This window comes from Mesocricetus auratus, unplaced genomic scaffold (genome assembly GCF_017639785.1).
Source record: "Mesocricetus auratus isolate SY011 unplaced genomic scaffold, BCM_Maur_2.0 Super-Scaffold_100038, whole genome shotgun sequence".
NCBI lineage: Eukaryota > Metazoa > Chordata > Mammalia > Rodentia > Cricetidae > Mesocricetus > Mesocricetus auratus.
In genome coordinates, this window is record NW_024429216.1 from 9,092,617 (window position 1) to 9,111,753 (window position 19,137).

At 44.2% G+C, this 19,137-nt stretch overlaps 1 long non-coding RNA gene across 1 annotated transcript in view; it reads right to left on the reverse strand.

Moving 5' to 3' along the window:
* The window catches only part of LOC121135489, a 94,795-nt gene that overhangs the window by 19,177 nt on the left and 56,481 nt on the right, over nt 1–19,137 (reverse strand). The window lies entirely within an intron of this gene.

The following is a 19,137-nucleotide window of genomic DNA, read 5'->3' on the forward strand; positions in this document are numbered from 1 at the left end:
ACATCCCCACCTGATACCTCTTTAGAGGACGCCTTCCTTATAGGTAGAAGACTGGGGAGGGGGGCGCCAGAGTGAGCCTACTGCTACAGTAACTCTCGGGTGTAGTCATCTAGGAACTAGCTAAATGCACTGCTCGTTTATTAGCAAAGTGAACATGAAAGCAACAAGCCAAGCCCTGACCTGCCTGGAGAAAGCTGTTCATCATCCTCTAGGAGAGGAGGGTTACAGGAGTAAAAGGCCTCTCTGGTCCTCTCCTACCCAAGAGGCTCCAGCCTCTCCAAGGCAGTGATGCATCTTCCAACTCACAGAAACCTCAACATGTTCCCTCACACTGCATTCCCTCCAACACCTCCTGCTCCTTTCTTGTTACTAATTCCCTGCCTGTCCTCTTAGGCCTCTGACCTGAATAAGATCTGTGTATTGATTCCATTAAGTGTGTCGATTGCTATGATCTCAGTTTTCCTTGCAATGGCAATGCATGCGTGGCCTGCCCTTCCCCATCCTGTTGCCATACCCAAGTTTGGCATACTGAAGTTTCGTAAAGTCACCGTCACTTCTGGGATGGACTCAAGGGGTCTGTCAACCTCACACTTCAGTTTTACATCATCTACAACCACAGGCAACTCTTCTTTCTGGGTCACTGCTACACCCTGACACCAGCCAGGCCTCAGATACTTCATGTGTCCCTTATCCCACCCTTCACTCGGCTCCAAAGGCCTCCACAGATGGCTCCTACATGTATATCTCAAGCCCCACCTCTTCCCGGAACTCATGGCACCTGCCTCCAAATAATTACTCATGTAAACAAATTCATCACCCTCGGCACACTGATCTCTTTGTTTTAGATTTAGTGTGTGTGTGTGTGTGTGTGTGTGTGTGTGTGTGTGTGTGTGTGTGTTTGAAACAGAGTCTCCCTATGTAGCTCTGGTTATCCTGGAGCTCACTATATAGGCCAGGCTGGCCTTGAACTCACAGCAATCTTCCTGTCTCTGCCTCCCAAGTGCTGGGATTAAAGGAATGAACAACAGACCTGGTTCCCTTAATGCATTTAAAAAAATACATATGTTGTATGTCAAGAAGGTTCTCACTTCTCCACCACTCCCAATTCTCAATCTCATTAGATGTGTCCCCCTAAACATCCCTGTCCGGCTACCCTATGTACTCTATGTACTCATATAAATCTTAGTCCCAATGCTATGCCTAAAAATGGACACCAAGCAGTACGATTTCTCTGTTACATTCACTATGGTCACCCTTCATGATAAGCAACTTCACACAGATCAACGCTAGAGCATTCAAGTGAGGACATCAGCTTCGGGAAGGACAAAGTGTGTGTGGTAGGCAATGTTTTCCTGGTGACTAATTAATATATTCATGAAAGGTATAGAAATTCTGTATCTTCCTAGATGAGGCCTTTCCTCTAGGGAACATAAACCCCTAAGACAGAATTCACAGACAAGCCCCCTGGCACACCTGTGAGAGCATCTATGAAGGCTAACCTAGGAGAATGTCTGTGAGGTATCGTCTCGGTTACAGAATTGTGAGGGGTCCAGTCCCTGTGCAGTGCCCTGCACTGTGTACGGGGAGAGACGGAGCTGAGTACCAGCATGCATTTGTCACCCTGCTCCCTGAGAGCAGATGTGACATCACCCGGTACTCAAGCTCCTGCCGCCTTAACTCCCACCTGACGATGACTCTACCCCTGAACTGTGAGCCTGAATAAAGCCTTCAGTTGCTTTTCTGTATTAGCACAGCAGTAGGAGGAGAAACTGTAGTGGTGGTCAAGACTCGGGTGCCCTGCTGGCGTAGACAGAAGCTGGGCCATGGCTTTCAGCTAGGGCTCTACACCATATAGGGAATCTTCAGCATGCATAAACCTATTTCCGGGGAAGGGGAGTCAGTACGTTCGTGAGACCTGGGTCTTTTAGAAAACTCCCAAGTGATTCTCGCATTCTGCATGTCAGGAAACAGTGACCTGGAGCACAGAGAAGATGAAGACATTAGGGCTGAAAGAGCACTCAATAATGAGATTGAGCTATTTCTGCAAGTTGGGAACAGAAGGATCCTCAGGAAGACATTGTTGACAAATAACTATGTATTAAAAGCCTGACAATACCAAGTGTTGTGAGCATGGGAATGACTAGCATGCTCATGATGCTATGAGTGTACAACGGGTCCAACCACTCTAGAAGTAAGTTTGGTAATTTCTCATGAAGCCAAACACACACTTCTACAACCCAAGCCTCTACTGGATCACTAGATATTTATCAAAAGAACCATACACATACACACACAGAGTTGTACATGATTGTTCACAGCCCAGCCTCATAATTCATAACAACCAATAAAAAAATCCATCATCAGAGAAACTGAACCGACCATCATGTGTCCACGGGATGAAACGCTCAGCTACTGTTAAAGAGATAACTGTGTAAACAAAACGTATGAATCCTGCTGGGTACTGTGGCACATACCTGAGAACTTGAGCTCAGGGGTCTAAGCCATCCTCAACAGAGCAAAATCCCATCTCAAGACAGAAGATGATGATGGCTGGAGAATTAAGAACACTTGCTGCTCCAGCAAAGGACTAAATCTGGTTCCCAGCACACATGTCGGATAGCTCACAACCACCCGAGACTCCAGTACCAGAGGATGAAACACCCTCTTCTGGCCTCTGTGTACATGGGCACACATGCATTACACACCACACACACACACACACACACACACACACACACACACACACACAGAGAGAGAGAGAGAGAGAGAGAGAGAGAGAGAGAGAGAGAGAGAGAGAGAGAGAGACTAGCTTGCCATGACAAAGCCTTGGAGAGTGAGGCCAGCACTGCAGAGACAAAGTCACAGCACCAAAACCCAGGTACACCTCAATAGATTTGAATTTTATCTCACTTTTCTTTATAGGCATATATTTATATGGGGGTGCATTGCCATAGCATTGACGTAGAGCTCAGGGAACAGCTGAGACTCAGCACTCTCCTTCCACCATGTGGGCTCCAGGGCCCCACCAGGTCATCAGACTCGGTCCTCTATGTCAGTTTATTTATGTGTACATGTGGTGGGGGTGGGGGCTATGTGCACATGAGCACAGGCGCCTTCGGGGGCCAGAAATCGCACATCCCTCTGGGTCTGGAGTTACAGGCTGCTGTGAGCTGTAAACCAAACTGGAGTCCTCTGGAAGAGCAGATCGTACCTATACACTTAGTGGCTAAACCATCTCTCAGATCCTGTCTCAAATTAAAGATAAAATAAAATATGTACCTAAGTCCATCTATCAGAGAGGGAACACCAATACTCACATTCTATTGCTGCATAATAAACTATCATATTTAGATCACAGTTTCCTTTTATTATTTAGTGACCAGTGAACCTGAATTCCTTATCATCCAGTTTCCAGCTCTGGAAGAGCTAAGATTTCAGGCCTGTGTACCTACACTGCCTTATTTTAGATCGTCCTGGGAATTGAATTCAGGGTCTCTGGTAGACCAGGCTGAGTCTACCAGAGACCTCTACCCACTGAGCAACACAGCCAGCACTATGTGACCCTGTGTAGATGCTTAAACAGCACTTGTTACTTCACCAGTTCAGTTCCTTGCAGTGATAGACTGAGGTTGACTTTGTCCTGATAACCCATCCAAGGTCTTGCTTGTCACCTCCATCTAAGCAAAGGAGAGCTTATGTCACTAGATTATATCCACGCAGACACTCTTCATCAAAACGGACTGATTCATAACCACAAACACATCTTCCAAATCCTGATTGCCACACGATACTGTAATCACAGGTGTGAGGTGGGATCTGAACAGCACGCTAGTTTGGGGCAGAGAGGCCAGGTGAGGGTTCTGTGCAGAACAGCGCCTCGTTCATGCACAGCCCCTCTCTGAGGGCGCTCTCTCAGGGTCCTCATCTGCAAAATCGGGGCAAGGACCCCAAACAACTGCGTGATGTAATGTGAGACAGGAGATCACCACTCTGTCCTTTTGCCATGCCAGAGTACACACAGCCCAGTGTAGTGATATTCATTTGTGATTTCAGTAATGAGAGGCTGATGCAGGAGGGTTACCACAAGTACCAGGCTATCTTGATATACGCAGTGAAGACTAAGCCAGAACTACATGGCAAGATGCTGTCTCAACAAACAAAAACAAACAAACAAAAATAGCCTGCAGAGTTAAGAAACAAGAGTCTGTGTACATGAGTGCACGTTACACTCACAGTGCTGGAGCTGGGACACAAACCTCCCCTGTGACAGGAGAGTGCTCTACTGAGTTATAAGCCAATCTGGGACACAAACCTCCCCTGTGACAGGAGAGTGCTCTACTGAGTTATAAGCCAATCTGGGACACAAACCTCCCCTGTGACAGGCTAGTGCTCTACTGAGTTATAAGCCAATCTGGGACACAAACCTCCCCTGTGACAGGCTAGTGCTCTACTGAGTTATAAGCCAATCTGGGACACAAACCTCCCATGTGATAGGCTAGTGCTCTACTGAGTTATAAGCCAATCTGGGACACAAGACCTCCCATGTGACAGGAGAGTGCTCTACTGAGTTATAACCCAATCCTAACAACTGAGTTCATTCTCATCATAGCTCAGGGGAATACAAAAATCAGTGTCAGTAAATTTTGTTGCTTAACTTTATTACTTTTGTCTTTATTAAATATTTTATGTGAAATTTTACAATTTTTAAAAATTAAAATGTAATTAAATAATCCCCCCAGCTTCCTCTCAAACTCACAGACTCCTTTCAATGAAATTTATTTTTAATTGATACAATGACATAAAGTTGTACAGATTACTGGAGTACCATATGATGTTTGCATACGCTCTTTAATTGTACATTCAAATGAAATTAAACATATTCATATTCTCAAACAGCATTCTTTAGGGTAACAACATTCATTTCTGAGGAAGGCAGCTCGGGCCGTGCAGCGCCTGTATGAGGTCTTGAGTCAGATCCCGCGCACCTGTAACCCCAGCAGGGGGAGGGGAGGTGGAGACAGGCAGATCCGAGGGACCCACTGGTCAGACAATCTGACTGACACACTGACCTCGGGTTCACGGGAAGACCCTGTCTCACAAAGTGAGGCGGAGGAGCTGGAGAGATGGTTCCCTGAAGAAAAGCACTCATTCCTTTGCTGAGGACCCAGCGTTGACTCCCAGCCCCACACGGTGGCTCATGACCGTCTGTCCCTCCAGTTTCAGGCATATGATGCCCTCTTCTGCCCTCTGCCAGCACCAGGCATGCATGTGGTACACATACACACATGCAGGGAAGACACACATGCACATACAAATAAAAGCATTTAAGGTGTAGAAAGACACCCAAGTCACTCTCTGGCCACCACACATGCACACACAGATGAGTTCACCTACACACACACACACACACACACACACACACACACACACACACACACACACACGAAATAAAGAGAGGGAGCAAGTCCCAGGCTTAGGTTAGACCCCCATCACCCCCAACAACACAAAAAGCGGAGCTCAGTGAGTGAGTACTACGTGCCATTCAAGCATGGGGACCTGAGTTTGTTCCCATGTAAAAAGCTGGGCATTTGTGAGGTAATGCCACTGCTGGGAGAGGTAGAGGCAGGCAAATTCCAGTGTCTCGCTGACCAATCAGTCTAGGGGAATTGGCAAGTTCAAAGTTCAAAGAGAGATCCTGGCTAATAAACAAGAAAAACAGAGGGAGGGAAGGAAGGAGGGAAGCAGGGAGGGAGGGAGGCAGGGAGGGAGGGAGGCAGGGAGGGAGGGAGAGAAATCTCTGTGAGTTCAGGTGCAGCCTGGTCGATGGAGTGAGTTACAGGCTAACTAGTGAGAAAATGTGAGGGAGCAGAAAGAGACGGCTCAGCGGTTGACAGCTGCCCCTGCAGAGGCCCCGGTTCAGTTCCCAACACCACATGGAGGCTCACAATCATCTGTAACTCCAGTTCTAAGGGATCTGACACCCTCTCCTGAACTCTGTAGGCACTGAGCACACACAGGGCACACAGACGTGCATGCAAGCAAAACACCATGTGCATATTAATGAAGGGAATCTTTTTTCAAATCCATATTTGTAGGGGAACACAAAGAGAAAGGGCAAATGAGGAAACGAGCTTGGCCTGAATCAATGCAGCTGAAGCGAGAGATGAGCAATGCCATCCAGACTCCTCCGAGTTGTAAGTCTCTGTAGAAGCTGACAAAGCAGTCACACTTCCCAACAAACAAAAGTACTAAGCTATGCAAGTCTCCAGGACAGCCAGTGACCTGGGAAAGATGGAGTAGAAGTTATCGCTGACGTCCCCTATGACCGGGGTCTTTACACAGCATCCCAGGGCAAAGTGCAGACAGGCAGGGACAGACATGGCCCCACTCCACCCTTTGCACGACTTACTTGCAGCCAGGTTGGTGACAAGCACGGATCACAGAGCCCGACCACCTGTACTGGATTCCCGCCCCTGAGTCCCAGCTGCTGGGAGACCTCAAGAAAGTTCTATGCATCTCTGCTCCTCAGATTCCTTATGTGAAGCAGGAACCATAGCAGCTTATACTTCAGGTGAATGGTGTCAAAAGTCAAGAAGTTAACCATTGTACAAACACTAAGAAGATAGTTGGTGGATAATAAATGTTACCTATCACTGGTGTTACTGGCATTTCTACCCAGAACAATCCACATGTTTTGAAAATCTCAACTTATTTGTCACGTATTTCTTTTGTTAGACTAGAAGCTTGTAGGAACTGCATTTTTAAGGAAGACTTTGTCAGAGGGAAGGGTTCATGCCACAGACCTCATGTGGAGGTCAGAGAACAACTTTGTCAGAGGGAAGGGTTCATGCCACAGACCTCATGTGGAGGTCAGAGAACAACTTTGTCAGAGGGAAGGGTGCATGCCACAGACCTCATGTGGAGGTCAGAGAACAACTTTGATTTTCTCCTTTCACTTTCACATAGACCCTGGACATCACAATCAGGCAGCAAGGCTTGCACAGCAAGCATCTTTACCCACTCTGCCATCTGGGCAGCCCTAGAGAGACTACATTTGGGTGGTCTCTATATCCTCAGAAGCTACTCTAAGAGCATACCCAGAACAGGGGACTGGTGGCAACTCTCTTTCCAGGTGGCAAGGGAGGGACCACCAACGACTGTCTACAACCTCTTTCTTGCCAGTTATGTGCTCCGATCCTGCCATTCTTGGGTTTCCTTTCCCTCCCTCCCAAGTCTAGCTACTGCGCACTGAGGATGCTCACTGACAGCTGTGCTCTCTGCTCCCTCCCCTGGAAGGTTTCTTGCTCCCCATGGGTGCAATGCTGTCAAATAAATGAAAGGTTTTTTAATTAAACACCTTCTTCATCCAGCCTGAAGAGGTGACTCTGCAGTGAGAGGCCTAGCTACTCTTGCAGAAGACCGAGTTCAGTTCCCAGAACCACATGGTAACGAATGCCGGTAGCTATGTTTCCAGGGGATCTGATCGTCTCTTCTGAACCCTGCAGGTACCTGCACATATGCAGCACACATAAACTCACACAGACATAATACACACATACACAGTCAAAGAAAAATCGGGCAATGGAGTTGGAGGAGAGGCTGGATTTCTAGATCACTGACCCACACACATTCAGAAGATGTAAACAGCTCTACAAAAGATAAAATTGGGCAAGATGTCAGTCAGAGTGAAGCTTCAGGCCTAAGGAAACCCTGAAAATACATTTGGATGATCAAATAAGAACACACTGTGGTCCTCAGGAAATTGAGAAATGGCTGGGGAGAAGGAAGTACAATGAGCAGGGTTTCTTTCTCCCTGCTCGTAGATATTATCATTTTTCACCAAGGCTAGAAATGGAGAAATATAACGACCAAGAGCCTGAGAAATGGGAAGATACAAAACCACAAACTGCTAAATGAAGCAAAGGAGGCCAGAGGTCAGTCTCCTTTGATAACATGCCCTCTGGCCTGAGCCTCTAGACACATGCTGGAACATGGCCCTGGTCTCCACAAGAGTAGGGATCATTGGGAGATCATTAACTAATTGCCCAGGAAAAGAAAGAAACTCAGGTCTCGGAAGAGTTCCCTCCGCTCGTTTCCCCCCAAGTCATCCCTGATATGAGAAGTTAAGGCTACACCCTCAGCTTTGAAGGGCTGGGGCTCTCTGCTGTGACAAAGGTGGCAGAAGGGAACCCACAAAACAGAAGTGGATGCTGGAGAGATTGCACTCCGAGGGCAGTCTGGGCATGATTTGTTTAAAGGTCAAAGTCCCATGAAGCATGCCAGGCCTCCTCCGCAGCCTGGGCTGTGTAGTGAAAGCTTTGTCCCACAGTTGGAGCCCAGAAGGGACACAGACTTGTCCGTGCTTGGAGCTGCAGCAAACAAGGCCAAGAAGGCCAATAAACATAGAATATTAGGCACCCAGTGACAGCCAAGCAGGATTATAATGAGAAGAATTAGCTTTATTACAGGTCTCACACTAGTAAGCCTACATGATATATGGTCAAAATTCTTTGAGTACCAACAAAGGAATTTTAAATAGGTTTACAAGGCCCACAAGATGGCTCAGGGAATAAAGGCACTTGCCACCAAGTCTGACCTGAGTTTGATCTGTGGTAGCCACATGGGAGAGAAAAAGAACCAACTCTGGAAGGTTGTCTGTCCTCTGATCTCTACATTACACATGATAGATAGGTAAATAAACATAATAGAAATTTAAATCGACACATTTATTCCTAGGAAAACTATTTTAGGGCAACCACATTTATCTGGGAATGATATATTTGTAAAGGGAATATGATGGCAAGCGTCCTATACCTCATACTTTATTATGACAATTTCCTTATGCTAATTTACACAGGATGGATGAAGAATACAATATTGACAGGAGCTTGAAGAGACCAGCACCCCCAATGGGAGCTTTCCTAGGTAGCTCTATCCATAAGCCCTATGTGGTTCAAAGGAGAAAGGAGGAAGTGGAAATAGGCAGAAGCACACATTAAATCTTCTCACACTGATAATAAAAACGACCACCAGACATGATGGCGCACGCCTTTAATCCCAGCACTAGGGAGGCAGAAGCAGGTAGATCTCTGAGTTCAAGTCTAGTCTGGTCTTCAAAGCAAGTTTCAGGACAGCCAGGACTATACAAAGAAACCCTGTCTCCAAAATAATAGTAATAGTAATAATAATAGTAATAGTAATAATAATAATAAATAATGGAAAAGACCATTGTACCTTCACTATCCTACATAGAATACTTAAGCCTAGCTCCTCAGCTGACTACTTTGCTTGCCTTGTGACAACCAAAGAAACTCCATTTTATAATAGACATCCATCATCTTGGTACCCACTAGCCATTGATCTCTGACTCCAGTCCCTATAAGATACATTCCCAGTAACCCTGACTCAGTGACCCCCACCCAAAAATGTACATCTGTGACTATCTACTTGTTACATAGGACTACTTGCTTACACAGACAACCAAAGATTGTTTTGAGTTGCCTTAAGCACTTAACTTGGCAGAAAAGATCAATGTTTGCTTGCTCGAGTAGATGTTGAGGTCTTCCCTTTAAAAATCCTCCCCTCACCACCCCCTCATATGGCGATCTCTAGTTTGGCTCACAAATTATTCATCCTTCTAGCAACATATCAATAAATCTTCAATTATAATTGGATTGAGTCTATGGTCTTTTCCCAGGGATCAAAACTCCATAACATTCGGAGGCCCCAGTGAGATCTCTAAGGGAACCCAGACTCAGGGGAAGGGTCTGGGATACCTCCTAGAGGGAGCAAGTCCAAGATGGATTTAATAGGTCCGGAGAGCCCAGACTGCAACGGCCCTAATTTGCAAAATGAAAGTAAGAAACACTGACAAACATTCTTCAGAAACTTGGATTAATCAATGAGTTGTTCTGTTCTGCTTTGGTGTACTGATATTTAGAGGGGCAAAGGGTGACAGATACAATCATAGACCCAGTCTCCAGGGCAAAGGGGAGGCCCTATTGTCCTTCTGGGTTTGGTGTAGAAATGAAGGTGGTCACCCATGTCTGAGTCCATCTGATCTTCCCTGATCATGTCACTGCCCATCTTTTCAGTTGTTCTCTGTTGTCTGTTGGATTTGTGTTTTCAAGCTTTGTTGCAGAGATGGGACTTGAACTGAGCACAGTCAAATCCCCCAAGCTGCATACCACACTTTCAGGATTTCCAAGAGGCAGACTGCTCCCAGCTGCCTCTATGCTAGCTACCCACTATAGCTTTGCTCCTTCTAAGTTACTCCATCACTGTAGCTCTCAGAGGCCTGGTTAATACATAAACAAAATATGCTACATCCAAACAGTGTAATAGAGCTAGGTGTGATAGTAACCCTAGCACTTGAGGAACTGAGGCAGGAGCATGAGGAGTTCATCTTCAACTACAGAGTGAGCTGCAGGCCAACTTTGGCTACATGAGACTATCTCATGTAGTGGGAGGAGGAGCTAAAGCAAGAGGATGGAGAATTTGAAGCCAGCCTGAGGAACATGTATAATGAGTTCAAAGCCATTATGGACCACATACTGTAACTCCATTTCAAGACAAAAAAAGTACTGATATCTGTTATAACACAGAAGAACTTTAAAACCCAATCACAAAGACTACATCTTACATGGCCCCATTTATATGAAAAATCAGAAACAGGCACATTTTATGAGGTTTGGTTATTTGGTATGTGTAACTGTGTCCATTTGTACACAGGTACACATTTTTCAATGTCTTATGCCACTCAAGCTGGCTTCAGAACTCCTTATGGAGCTGAAAATGACCTTGTATGTCAGATCTTCATGCCTCTGGAATGATGGGCCTGTGCCACAGCACCCAGTGTTTAAAAGAGACAGAGTCTTAGAGCAGAAGGTAGGTTAGTAATTCCAGGAGCTTCTGAAGATCAGGATGGATGAAGAGCAATGAGGAGCATTGAGGTTTCCAGTAGAGGGAACACAAGTATTCTAAAATCAATTGTGATGACACTTGCACAGTCCTAGACATAACTTCTTCAAGTCACACATTTCCAGTGAGTAAGTCTATGGGAGATGGACTGTATCTCAATAAAACTCATGAAAGAAAAAAATCTACATAAGGGCTGTGCCAGCTTGCTGGAGTTTAAATTTAGCTGTTGTCTTAGGGTTTCTATTGGATGAAGAGACACCATGGCCACAAGGTGTCTTATAAAGAAAAAAGCATTTAATTTGGGTAGTTTACAGTCTCAGAGGTCTAGTCCGTTACCATCATGGTATGACATGGTGGCGTGCAGGCAGACATGGTGCTGGAGAACATGCTGAAAGTGCTACATCCTGACCTGCAGGAAGTGTCACACTGGGCAAAGACTGAGGAAAGGAGACTTCAAGCCCGCCCCCACGCTGACACGCTTCCTCCAACAAGGCTGCATCTACTCCAACAGCCACACCTCCTATTAGTGCCACTTCCTACGAGCTTATGGGGGCCAATTACATCCAGACCACCACATTGCACTGACTGTCCTCCCCATGAGCCAAATAAGCTTGAAACAATATCTACTGCAAAATGCATTTAGTCTAATTTCAAGTCTATCATGGTCTCAACATTGTTTAAAAGTCCAAAGTTCAAAGTGTCTTCTGAGATTCATGAAATCTCCTAAATGTAAACACCTACAAAATCAAAATAAAGTAACAGATCACACACTTCCATTCTATAATAGCACAGGATATACATTACTGTTCCAAAATATAAGGAAGGGAATATAGTGAAGAAATACTGGACCAAAGCAAGAGCAAAAACCAGCTGAGCAAACTCCAAACTCTGCATCTACATGTCTTGTGTTAAATTGCTCATCAGATCTCCAACTCTTTTCAGCTTTGTTGACTACAACACACTTCTTTCTCTTGAGCTGGTTCTACTCCCTGTTAGCAACTCTCCTCGACAGCTCTGGCATCTCTAACATCTTGGGGTCTCCAAGTTAATTCAGGCTTCTCCTTCGCAGCTTCACACATGGCCTCTCTGGGCCTCCATTCAGGGAGACTCCTGACACATGCCTGGCCTCAGTGACTTTCTTTAGTCTAGGAGAAAAATTCCATAGCCCCTTTCTTCTGTCCTTAACTCCAGAAACACATGACTTATGACACCAAGTTCTTCTGCTTACTGGGGCTAGAACATGGTCCCTCATTCAATTATATTTTCACTAACTTTTTGTTTTTGATGATTTCCATCACTGCCTAAGCTTGGCTATTCTAAACCTGAATCTGTAGACCAGGTTGGACTCAAACTCAGAGATCTGCCTGTCTCTGCCTCCTGAGTACTGGTATTAAAGTCATGCACCAGCAAATCCTGCTTTAAGCTTTTCTTTAACGCCTTTTCACAAGTTGGAAACTTAAATAGGTGGTATTTTGTCCTCAGGTTACCACTCCCTTTATTCTAATTTCTTCATCTGTTTATCTCCTTGAACACAGGGCTTTGCTCCACTCCACTTCCTGGTACTCCTTTTCTCCACAAATTATACATTTTGTATTTTTACTTGCTCAGCTTGCTCCTTTTCATTATAAATATTCATTAGAGTTAAAACTAATAAGAACACAATAAAGTCAATACTAGGCTGTTTGAAATTTCCTCTGCTAATGGAAGTAATCCAAAACTCTTCACTTTAGCCTCAGGCAGACTTTTAGAACAGACAAGAGCAAAAAACAAAAACAACAAAAAACCCAGCTACATGCTTCACCAAAATATCACAAGAACGATTTCTAGGCACATATTTGATGTGGGAATGTCCTTCTGTATGTCGTGAATATGTTTCTCTTATTGGTTTATAAATAAAGCTGTTTCGGCTAATGGACAGGCAGGTTTAGCCAGGCAGGAAATCCAAACAGGGATAGAGAAAGGTAGTAGACAGAATCAGGGAAATACCATGTAGTTGCTAAGGAAGCAAGAGGTCCAGACATCACCAGTAAAACCAAGACCATGTGGAGATACACAGATTAGTAGAACTGGGTTAATAATTAAGAGAGAGCTAACCAATAAGAAGCCCAAGTCATCAGCCAAACAGTTTATAATTAGTATAAGCCTCTGTGTGTTTATTTGGAACTAAACAGCTGTCCACAAGATTAATCTCAGGGTCATGGTTTCAGGCCCTGTGTTGGGCACCATTTGTGGACAGAAGTTTCTGTCCTACTGGGTCCTCAACCCCACCTTCCATGACACAACCACAACTGCTGTACTTTTCCACTTCTATGTGCTCACGCTCACCTTATAGTAACCACCATCCTGGCTTGATGTGCAGCTGCCTCTGGGTTCCTGCTCAGAGGCAGCCATTTTGTGTCTGGACTTAACAATTCTCTCAAATGAGAGGTTATCATGTAGTGTGATCCTATGGTAACTCTAGCACTCCCGATAAGCTTGGGTACTCTTCCATTGGTTCTGGGACTCAGAAAGATGCTCCCAGTGCTGTGCTCCCTCTTGGGGTCAGAGCAGCAACAGGACCCTGTCCTTCACCTCCAGTCCACCCAAGACAGATTCGCCTTCTGGCTCACCAGTCACTTGACAGCGCATCCACCACTGGGAATTGGGTAAGTCAACTGCTCGTAAGTGTAAACTCACTCCTGAGTCCAAGGAGCATTATGCACTCTTCTGGTATTCTTGGAGGTAGAAGTAACCCCAGTCATAATCTTTAAGGTTACGTATGGCTGGCCTTTTTCACCAACCCTGATCCCAACCCTTTCCCTTGGGTGAGACCTTGTTCATGAGCTTGGTCTTTTCACCTTCTGGCTTTAATCAAAAGCCCTGGTAGAAGGCACCAAGTTTTCTCAAGCTATCTATCTCACCCCTGTTAAGTGTGATGATAACCCACTAAGTTGGTCTTCTATCAATACTCCCAGAGACTTGGGGTCCTCAGTCACAAGCTACAAACTTTCTTACCCGTGGGAACATGTCCATACCTTCTGACTTTTCCTTGGGATGTCTCTTAGAGAATCTCCAGCCTCTCCACCTAGAACCCAACATAGAAGCCCCTACATTTATTTGCTTTTGCAACCAAATTTGGTCTCAAAACCCCTTAGATAACAGCTCAAATGGTCAGCTCAAAGCACCCTGGATCCCAATGTTATTCAGGGTCTTTACAATTACTGTGATTAATAAGGGAAATGAAGCGCTATTCTGTATGTCCAGGTTTTCTCTTACCTCTGCTCTAAGCCCTAATTCTGTGCTGGCTGCTTGTAAAAGCCCCAACCTCCAACCAACTATTCCTCTACCACCTTCAACCCAGCTCTCAAACCTCTGTCCTACTGACCTCAACCCACAGCCTCCTCCCCATCACCACCTCCATTGCCATCACTTAGCCCTGTACCACTCCAGGCCCCTCCTCTCAACCTATCCTAGACCCTGTCCTTCTCTTACTTGAAGTAGCCAGAGACATTGGCCTAGTCAGGGTTCACATGCTTTTCTCTTTGAGTGAGCACTCCCCACTACCTGCTGCAAAGAGACTGGAGTCCCTACAATGCCAACTCCTCTACATCCTTCAAAGAATTCCAATGTATTACCCAATACCACCCAGTCTTACAAACTTACCTTCCACTCATGACATCTATATGATTCTTATCAACAACCTTTTCCCTGGGTGAGTCTAGGAATAGGCTAGAGCATATACAGATGCAATCTGATGGAGAATATTCTTCTGTGTATATGTTTGCCTTATTGGTTGACGAATAAAGCACTGATTGGCTAGACAGAAAGTGACATATCTAGGCAGAATCAGGACATAAGCAGGAACAAACAGGAAACTTCTCTCTTTTCTGTGGAGACACTGAGCAGTCATTATGTAGCAGGCAAAGGAGTTGCAGGTCCAACATTCCCCAGTAAGCCAAGACTACGTGGAGATACATGGGTTAATAATTAAAATAGAGCTAGCCAATAAGAGATCCTAGTCACCAGCCAACAGATTCGTAATTAATATTGCGTCTGTTTGCTTCTTTGGGGCAGAGAAGGGCGGTGGGACCTGCCGAGCCAGAAACATTCACGTTACAAAATGGCACCTGCAATGAGGGTACTAAGAACTTCCACTTAAAACTTGGCAAAAAATTAAAAAGCGATTTTAGAAACAAAAGAACAGAGACAAGCATGGATTCTTGGTAGCAGAATTTTCTCTGGTGGACTGTTTTGCTAGAAACAAGCAGAGACTCCCGCAGGGCTCTTTTAAGAGGCCTCATTACTAAACAAGAATGGTGTGTAAGAGAAGCCAACAGCAGCAGTGATCAGCGTACTGCGTGGCAGATTCAGCTTTTACTCATAAGGTTTAGCAGATGAGGCAGTGAGGACAGCTCCCAGTGCTGGTGGTAAACTTACACCTGCCATGTTTGAAAGCCAACAGCTAAAATGTCTGCTTTAATTTTAGCCATGCTGTTTAGCAGTTAAGGCTCGTGGCCAGAAAATGATAAAGATATACAGTAAAGACAGATACAAAAGTAAAACACCTCTAAATGTTTTTACAGTATATTTAAAACTACACGTAGGCCTGTAGAGAAAAAGAGACAGAATAAAATGATTTTTAAAAAAGATAAAAAGAAATAGAGTAGCTGGGCAGTGGTGGCACACACCTTTAATTCCAGTACTAAGGATGCAGAGGCAGACAGATCTCTGTGATTTCACGGCTAGCCAGGTGTACAGAGTGAATTCTAGGACAGACAAAAATACAAATAAAAGTAAAAGAGACAGAGTAATAAAAAAGCCAAATAAAGATGGAAAATACTGTGTCTAGAGTCTAGATACTGTGTATTATTGTGTTGTCTTTAAATTGTTTGATTATTGAAGAAAGAGCAAAAACTGCTAACAGATATTTGATTATAAATGCTTCTGGATTAATTCAACTTATATATTTTTAAAATGCCTTGACTTCAAAATTTAAACTTAAGGACATATTACTATGCAAAAGAGGATTTTTGTTTCCACAGAAAATGAAAAATCTGTGGGTTCCTTCCAGACTGATATGGTTCAATCAAGCAAGACACCCTGAAGCAGTGGCCCAGGTATTCCAACATTCAAAACAGCTGAGATGATGCAGTCACAGACCACTACGGTCAGGATTTCTGGGTCTTCTAAGGATCCACAATACAGCACCCCCAAACAGCAGGAAGCAATTTGGGAAGAACAATGCCCACATTCCCAAATATTGTTTATAAATGTTTATTTTAATTTAAATGGGGTTGATTATAAATGGTTAGTGATCACAATCAATCTCCTTCTACAGGAAAAAAGGGTACATGATATAGAAATGAATACTTTGTATTGTAATGGATTTTCATTTATTGATACAAATTTAAGGTCAATTTTGTGATATGTGTATTTCTCCTCTTGTCTAAGTATTGTGTTTTCACAGATCTTTTAAAATGTAATGCATCATTAAATACATATTGATTTAGTAACCTATGATAGTCAAAACTTACAGTTAAGTTAGCTAGGTTTGCTAGATATACAGAGATGTATGTGAGATTGATAGATATTCTTCAAACCTTTCAAAGTCCTACAGAATATGACATTTAAAATGGTTTAGGGTTTTTCATGACAATGGGACACAACTGCTCCTGGCAACACCAATTACTTCAGGGAGGAAGATGGGCATTGAAGAAACTTGTTATGGAGTTTGTCTTTGACACGGCAAGACTAGCTATTTGGGCAAGAAACTACTCTTGCATGAACTGTTTTACTGTTGCTGTATAAAATGGACACGTAGGACCCACAGGAAAGTGACTGCTGAACTTGCAAAACAAAATGGGACAATCCTGTAGGGTTCCTGATTCTACAGGAAATAGAGAAAAATGACTGACAAACTGCCAATGCAGACAGAGAGCTTAAAATTTCCTGCTTCACTGAGAAGTCTACCAGACACACTGTGGCCTATGAGCTAAAGATGGACGCTCCACGTTACAGAGGAACTTTGGGTGACTGACCAGGCAACAAGATGTGTCTGTGAAATCTTGAGTTTATAGATTATCCTTCTGTGGTCTTTGATCAAATTGAAGACAGATAGTTATGGTTATGGTTCCATTAGTTATGATAAAGATAAGTTATATATAAGACTTTAGACTCACAAAGATAGATGACAGAATATTTTCTTTAAATTTTGCCAAATATTAATGGACTAAATATGGTTAACTGTAGTTCTTGCTTGATAGCTGTTTTGTGATGGGGAAGTCCTGTGTATATGTCAATAAAGCACTGTTGGCCAATAGGGAAGCAACATAGGTGGGACTAGGAGTCGAGGAGGACTCTGGGTAGGAGAAACACAGGAGTCAAGATGTAGCTGCCATAGGGGTAAGAAGTTCAGAACTTTTCTTCGGTAAGAGAAATACTTAGAATAACAATTATGGGGTAAATACTTAAGTCAGAGCTAGCCAGTATAAAGCAAGCAAGGCCAACAGCTTCATAATTAATACAGTGTCTTGTGTGTTATTTGGGGACTACAACGTGGCAGAGCCCAGGCAACTGGTGGGGAAAAACCAAAGTGGCTGACAAGGAAAAGGATTCACTCTACAATTATGCTATGCATAATTTTATTATGTTAAAGTTAAAATCCTTCTTTTTATTTAGACCAAAAAAAGGAGGTGATGGGGAATGTTCTTCTGTGTATATGTTTGTCTTATTGGTTGATGAATACAACACCAATTGGCTGATTGACCAGACAGGAAGTGATGCAGCTGGGCAGAATCAAAATATAAGCAGGGACAAACAGAAAATCGCTCTCTTCTCAGTAGAGATGCTGAGCAGTCATCATGTAGCAGGCAAAGGAGTTGCAGGCTCAGCATTCCCGGGTAAGCCAAGACCACATGGAAATACGTGGATTAATAGAAATGAGTTAGTAATTAAAACAGAGCTAGCCAATAAGAAACCCTAGTCACCAGCAAACAGTTTCATAATTAATATAGCATCTGTGTGCTTCTTTGGGGAAGAGAAGGATGGTGGGACCTGCCGAGCCAGAAACATTCACGTAACAAAAGATCCACCAAATTGACACTGCCCACCTGACTGGGGCTGAGGTGTTCCCCTACCAGGATCCCTGGGGGTGGGGGGTATCCTAGTTAGAGATCAATTTATGACCTGCCTCCTGGATGGTCTCCATAAGGCTGCCCTTAAAGCAGTAAACTATGAAAAAATATGAGAGATCATTCAAGACAAACATGAAAATTGTTCTCAAATACCCTCTTACAATATGCCAGTTTGGATCCCAAGACCCCAGATGGAAAACAATTCCTCATGAGTTACTTCTTTTCCCAGAGTTTCCCTGATATTAGAGCCAAGCTTAAACATTTACAGAGGGGACTTCACAAGCAAGAAGTCCTGGAACTGGCCTTCAAAGTGTATCATGGGAAAGATGAAAGAGCCCAAAAAAATGCTGGCTAAGGTCTTCCTCCTTCCTCCCAACCCTCCCAGGGATTAGCCTCCTTGGCTTCCTCTCTGTTACACCTTGCCCCTCAAACCAACTCCCATCTTCTATCCCCCTGGTTCTTATACCTTCTGCTTCAGATCCTAACTTTAGTCCACAAACTCTTCTAATGGCTTTGTATATCAGTTCATCAAAGACCCCCAAAAGGCAGAGCATCCTTACTCTTCAGGGTTAGGTCAACTCTCTCGCTGACATGGCTTTGCCTGCAAAGCTGGAGAAAACTAGATCTCCTTGCCACAGAAAAGGAAGGACTCTGCTTTTTAAACCAATGGACCTTCAGCAGAGAGGATACTTCTGCTCCTAAACCCGCTCCTTACTTAATGCCCCTTACCCGAACAACTGCCTGTTACACCTTTCGACCAAACCAGAGGCCTACAATGCCTGGACCAGTCTGATCTCAGATGGTGGGTGCCAACTTTACACCAATGACATCCAATGTCTCTAACCAACAGGAAGCCACTCAATGAGTATACTGTCCAGTGTCCCATAATCCTTAACTTTTAATCTTCCTCTTCTAATTCATAACTTTCATGTTGGGCAAATGGAAAGTTACTAAGGTCCTGGGCTTTTCTTGCCTGCCAAACTAAGTTTTATACAGTTTCCGCAACCCTGCATTCCATGACTCAACCATAACTGCTGTACTTTTCCACCTCTATGTGCTCATGCTCATGCTCACCCTATATAAACCACCAAGCCAGCTCAACTTA